The sequence below is a fragment of the Bos taurus genome, chromosome 10, assembly GCF_002263795.3.
Source record: "Bos taurus isolate L1 Dominette 01449 registration number 42190680 breed Hereford chromosome 10, ARS-UCD2.0, whole genome shotgun sequence".
In the NCBI taxonomy this organism is placed as follows: Eukaryota; Metazoa; Chordata; class Mammalia; order Artiodactyla; family Bovidae; genus Bos; species Bos taurus.
This window is the reverse complement of record NC_037337.1, coordinates 51,332,107-51,338,292: the sequence shown is the minus strand read 5'-3', so window position 1 is coordinate 51,338,292 and position 6,186 is coordinate 51,332,107. Positions and strand designations below refer to the sequence as shown.

The 6,186-nt window shown below is 38.4% G+C and overlaps 1 non-coding gene across 1 annotated transcript; it reads right to left on the bottom strand.

The window, feature by feature from the left end:
* Nucleotides 1–4,878: 4,878 nt before the first annotated feature.
* Nucleotides 4,879–4,940, bottom strand: LOC112448597 (U7 small nuclear RNA). Its single transcript, XR_003036980.1, has one exon. It is a non-coding gene; the product is annotated as a U7 small nuclear RNA (small nuclear RNA).
* Between the last annotated feature and the right edge of the window lie 1,246 nt (nucleotides 4,941–6,186).

Genomic DNA, 6,186 nt, shown 5'->3' with positions numbered 1-6,186 from the left:
CGATCTCCTCAGCTTCTTTCTCTTCATGAAATTCACCATGATAATCATTACAGGTATGTTATTAAGAACGCTGCTTACTCTCATACAGGGTTCCTTTAATATTATCTCTGAATAATAATATTTGTTTCTAGTTTCAACATAAGGAAGATTCCTGATTCTTCTGACCTATATTACCTTGTTGATACTTGTGAATCTTGTAGCTGATTGCATTTCCCTATTGCCTTTGGCTGAAAGGAATCTAAAGCTAGATTTGTGGCTCTTGTCTAGAATTTGTCCAATATTCTATGGTATGTATTTCTGTATCACAACTATCTCTGGGTAAATTTTCCTATCATTTATTTTTCATTGGTTCTCTACAGTCTAATTCTATTTAGGTTTCTACCCTGATATTCCATGTGTTCATGTAAACTCTTGCAAATACTATTAGAGAATAGGACTGGGAATGTTTAAACATGTAGGTAAATGTAATAAAATACGGTTCATTTAAAGTGGCACTTAGGGCTTCCCTGGTGGCTCAGTGATAATGAATCTGCCTGCCAGTGCAGGAGACACAGGTTCAATCGCTAACCTGGGAGGATCCCACATGTCACGGAACAACTAATCCCTGGGCTAAAACTATTGAGCACTCTGCCCTGGAGCCCACGTGCCACAACTACTGAGTCCATGTGCTGCAGCTACTGAAGCCTGTGTGCCCTAGAGCCTGTGCTCCACAATGGGACAGCCACAGTGAGAAGCCTGGGCACCCAAACTGGAGAGTAGCTCTGCTCACACTATTCAGAGAAAGTCCATGCAGCAACGAAGACCCAGGACAGCCAAAAATAAAATAAATAATTATTTTAAAAATATAAATAAAATGGCACTTATGGCAAAGAATTAGTGTGTATTTCACATTGAGAATTCAGTTTCAAACTTTTAGATTGCATCACTATCTCATTGTTAAGTTTTGTTGCATAAACCAAAGGTGAAGCAGTGGAAAATATTTTTAACGTGAATCATCTTGTCTTTGTGTACTGCTTAACACTTAATATTGACCACGGTCAAGTAATTTAAATTTTCTCAGCCATAATTATCTCATTTATAATGTGAATGAAGTTGACTTAATGATCAGTTCGAGGACATGGTACCTCTTAGATGAAAAAACAGATTATTCAGTTCAGTCGCTCAGTCGTGTCTGACTGTTTGGGACCCCATGAATCACAGCACGCCAGGCCTCCCTGTCCATCACCAACTCCCAGAGTTCACTCAGATTCACGTCCATCGAGTCAGTGATGCCATCCAGCCATCGCATCCTCTGTCGTCCCCTTCTCCTCCTGCCCCCAACCCTCCCAGCATCAGAGTCTTTTCCAATGAGTCAACACTTCACATGAGGTGGCCAAAGTACTGGAGTTTCAGCTTAGCATCATTCCTTCCAAAGAAATCCCAAGGCTGATCTCCTTCAGAATGGACTGGTTGGATCTCTTTGCAGTCCAAGGGACTCTCAAGAGTCTTCTCCAACACCACAGTTCAAAAGCATCAATTCTTTGGCGCTCAGCCTTCTTCAGAGTCCAAATCTCACATCCATATATGACCACTGGAAAAACCATAGCCTTGACTAGACGAACCTTTGTTGGCAAAGTAATGTCTCTGCTTTTGAATATGCTATCTAGGTTGGACATAACTTTCCTTCCAAGGAGTAAGCGTCTTTTAATTTCATGGCTGCAGTCACCATCTGCAGTGATTTTGGAGCCCCCCAAAATAAAGTCTGACACTGTTTCCACTGTTTCCCCATCTATTTCCTATGAAGTGATGGGACCAGATGCCATGATCTTCGTTTTATGAATGTTGATCTTCAAGCCAACTTTTTCACTCTCCACTTTCACTTTCATCAAGAGGCTTTTGAGTTCCTCTTCACTTTCTGCCATAACGGTGGTGTCATCTGCATATCTGAGGTGATTGATATTTCTCCCGGCAATCTTGATTCCAGCTTGTGTTTCTTCCAGTCCAGCGTTTCTCATGATGTACTCTGCATATAAGTTAAATAAACAGGGTGACAATATACAGCCTTGACGTACTCCTTTTCCTATTTGGAACCAGTCTGTTGTTCCATGTCCAGTTCTAACTGTTGCTTCCTGACCTGCATACAAATTTCTCAAGAGGCAGATCAGGTGGTCTGGTATTTCCATCTCTTTCAGAACTTTCCACAGCTTATTGTGATCCACCCAGTCAAAGGCTTCGGCATAGTCAATAAAGCAGAAGTAGATGTTTTTCTGGAACTCTCTTGCTTTTTCCATGATCCGACATATGTTGGCAATTTGATCTCTGGTTCCTCTACCTTTTCTAAAACCAGCTTGAACATCAGGAAGTTCACGGTTCACATATTGCTGAAGCCTGGCTTGGAGAATTTTGAGCATTACTTGACTAGCGTGTGAGATGAGTGCAGTTGTGCGGTAGTTTGAGCATTCTTTGGCATTGCCTTTCTTTGGGATTGGAATGAAAACTGACCTTTTCCAGTCCTGTGGCCACTGCTGAGTTTTCCAAATTGGCTGGCATATTGAGTGCAGCACTTTCACAGCATTATCTTTCAGGATTTAGAATAGCTCAACTGGAATTCTATCACCTCCACTAGCTTTGTTCGTAGTGATGCTTTCTAAGGCCCACTTGACTTCACATTCCAGGATGTCTGGCTCTGGGTCAGTGATCACACCATCGTGATTATCTGGGTTGTGAAGCTCTTTTTTGTACAGTTCTTCTGTGTATTCTTGCCACGTCTTCTTGATATCTTCTGCTTCTGTTAGGTCCCTACCATTTCTGTCCTTTATCGAGCCCATCTTTGCATGAAATGTTCCCTTGGTATCTCTAATTTTCTTGAAGAGATCTCTAGTCTTTCCCATTCTGTTGTTTTCCTCTATTTCTTTGCATTGATCGCTGAGGAAGGCTTTCTTATCTCTTCTTGCTATTCTTCGGAACTCTGCATTCAGATGCTTATTATCTTTCCTTTTCTCCTTGGCTTTTCGCTTCTCTTCACAGCTATTTGTAAGGTCTTCCCAGACAGCCATTTTGCTTTTTTGCATTTCTTTTCCATGGAGATGGTCTTGATACCTGTCTCCTGTACAATGTCACAAACCTCATTCCATAGTTCATCAGGCACTCTATCAGATCTAGGCCTTTAAATCTATTTCTCACTTCCACTGTATAATCATAAGGGATTTGATTTAGGTCATACCTGACTGGTCTAGTGGTTTTCCCTACTTTCTTCAATTTCAGTCTGAATTTGGCAATAAGGAGTTCATGATCTGAGCCACAGTCAGCTCCTGATCTTGTTTTTGCTGACTGTATCTAGCTTCTCCATCTTTGGCTGCAAAGAATATAATCAATCTGATTTCATTGTTGACCATCTGGTGATGTCCATGTGTAGAGTCTTCTCTTGTTTTGTTGGAAGAGGGTGTTTGTTATGACCAGTGCATTTTCTTGGCAAAACTCTATTAGTCTTTGCCCTGCTTCATTCTGTATTCCAAGGCCAAATTTGCCTGTTACTCCAGGTGTTTCTTGACTTCCCACTTTTGCATTCCAGTCCCCTATAATGAAAAGGACACCTTTTTTGGGTGTTAGTTCTAAAAGGTCTTGTAGGTCTTCATAGAACCATTCAACTTCAGCTTCTTCAGTGGTACTGGTTGGGGCATAGACTTGGATTACTGTGATATTGAATGGTTTGCCTTGGAAACAGAGATCATTCTGTTGTTTTTGAGATTGCATTCAAGTACTGCATTTCGGACTCTTTTGTTCTGGAATATTGGAAAGCTATCTGATCTCTGTAGGGTTTACTTTACTCTGGTGGAAAATAAGATGACTGAACTAGATGATCCTTAAGACCCTTTACAACTCTTTTTTTTTTTTTTTAAGTTTATTTTTGTGCTGAATCTTTGTTGCTGCTCCGGCTTTTTCTAGTTACAGAGAGCAGGGGCTACCCTCTAGTCACAGTATGCGGGCTTCTCATTGTGGTTGTTTCTCTTGTTCTGGAGCTCTGGCTATGTGAGCTCCAGTAGTTGTGATGCACCGGCTTAGTTGCCCTGCAGCATGTGGGATCCTCCCCAACCAGAGATCAAACCGGAGTCCTCTGCTTTGCAAGGTGGATTCCCAACCACTGGACCACCAGGAAGCCCCCCTTTACAACTCTTAATTGAATTATTCAACAAATATTTATACAAAACTGAGTAAAACAAAGGACTTAGCCTTTAGAAGGTCACAGTACGTTTAGAGCGTAAATGGATTATTAAATTATTAAATAATAATTTATTATTAAATTAATTAAATTATTAAATTAAATTATCCCCCTCTAGTAGGGGATAGAAACATAATTTCATTGAGACAGAAAGGGAATTATGGGCTCTAATTGCAAAGGCAGAGGGAAATTCAGCCTGTGATAGTGACTTTCTTTGTTCCTTATTTTAGGGGGAAAGTCATTAGTGTTTCACTATTAAGGATGATATTAGCTGTAGGTGTTTTATAGATTTTTTTTCTAGATTGAGGAAGGTTTTCCCCAACCATTTTTCATTTGCTGTGAATTATCATGAGTGGATGTTGAATTTTGTCGATTTTTTTCTGGATCATTTGAAATAATCATCTAGTTTTTCTTTCATAGTGTGAAAATATGGTGAATTACATTGACTGATTTTTGTATTATTATATAAACCATGCATTCTTGTGATTAAGCCATGATATAGTATCCATGTTTGTGTATCACCAAATTTGATTTACTAAAATTTTGTTAAGGATTTTTGCACCTATGTTCATGAGGGATATTGTTCTAAATTTCCTTTTAATATGTTTGGTGTTGATTTAGGGCAATGCTGGCCCCATAGAATGAGTTGAGTTACATTCAATCACCTATTTTTTTTTTTTTTTTGCTTTCCAATGTGAACTGGAAAACCTGCTAGACAAATTCCAAAAGAACTGTAACACTCAGTCATCTGTTTTCTACAAGAGTTTGTGTATAGAACTGGTATTATTTGTTCCTTAAGTGTTTTGTAGAATTCACCAGTGAAGCCATCTGGACCTTATGTTTTCTTTAGGGAAGTTCTAAAACAATGAAGTCAATGTGTGGCTCTAATGTAATGTCCTCTCTCTCATTCTTGTTATTGACAATTTATTCTCTCTTATTTATATTAATGATAAACAGTCTGGTTACTGGTTTATCTGTATTGCTGACATTCTCAAAGAACTAGCTTTAGATTTCACTCACTTTTCTCTTTTTATTTTCTATTTCATTGATTTCTGCTCTTTTTTTTTTCTATCTGGAAAATTTTAAAAATGTGTTTTCCATAGTAGAGTTCATAATATGTGTAAACATAATGACATAGTACATAGACATAAACATAGAACAGACTTTTTAAAAATTGAAATATAATTGATTTGTAATGTTGTGTTTGGTTTCAGGCGTACAGCAAAGTGATTCAGTTATATATACATATATATTCTTTTTCAGATTCTTTTCCCTTGTAAGTTAGTATAGAATATCAAGTACAGTTTCCTGTGCTATACAGTAAGTCCTTATTGTTTATCTACTTGATATATGGTAGTATATATATGTTAATCTCCAGCTCCTACTCATTTATTCCCCCTTCCCTTTCCCCATTGGGAACCACAGGTTTCTTTTCTATGTCTGTGAGTCTATTTCTGTTTTGTATATAAGATCATTTGTATCATTTTTTTTTAAAGATTCTACATATAAGTGATATCATCTGGTATTTGTCTTTGTCTGGCTTACTTCACTTGTATGATAATGTCTAGGTCCATCGTGTTGCTGCAAATGGCATTAACTCATTGTTTTTAATGGCTGAGTAATATTCCATTTATATTCACACCACATCTTCGTTATCCGTTCTCCTGTTGATGGACATTCAGGTTGCTTGTCCATGCCTTGGCTATTTTACATAGTGCCACCATTAACACTGGGGTACGTGCATATTTCTAAATTATGGTTTTCTCTGGATATAAGCCCAGAATTGGGATTGCAGGATCATATGGTAGGTCTAACATAGTAGAAATTTTAATGGCAGCTGTTGTTGTTCATCAGTTTAACTTCACAAAAGAAGTTCATCAGCAGAGCTAATGTCTCGCAGACTTACTAATTCACATTCTGTAACAAGTTAACCTGGTTCCTTTTTGTCACCTCTTCTCTCTGCCTCTAATTTATCCTCTAGCAGTTCA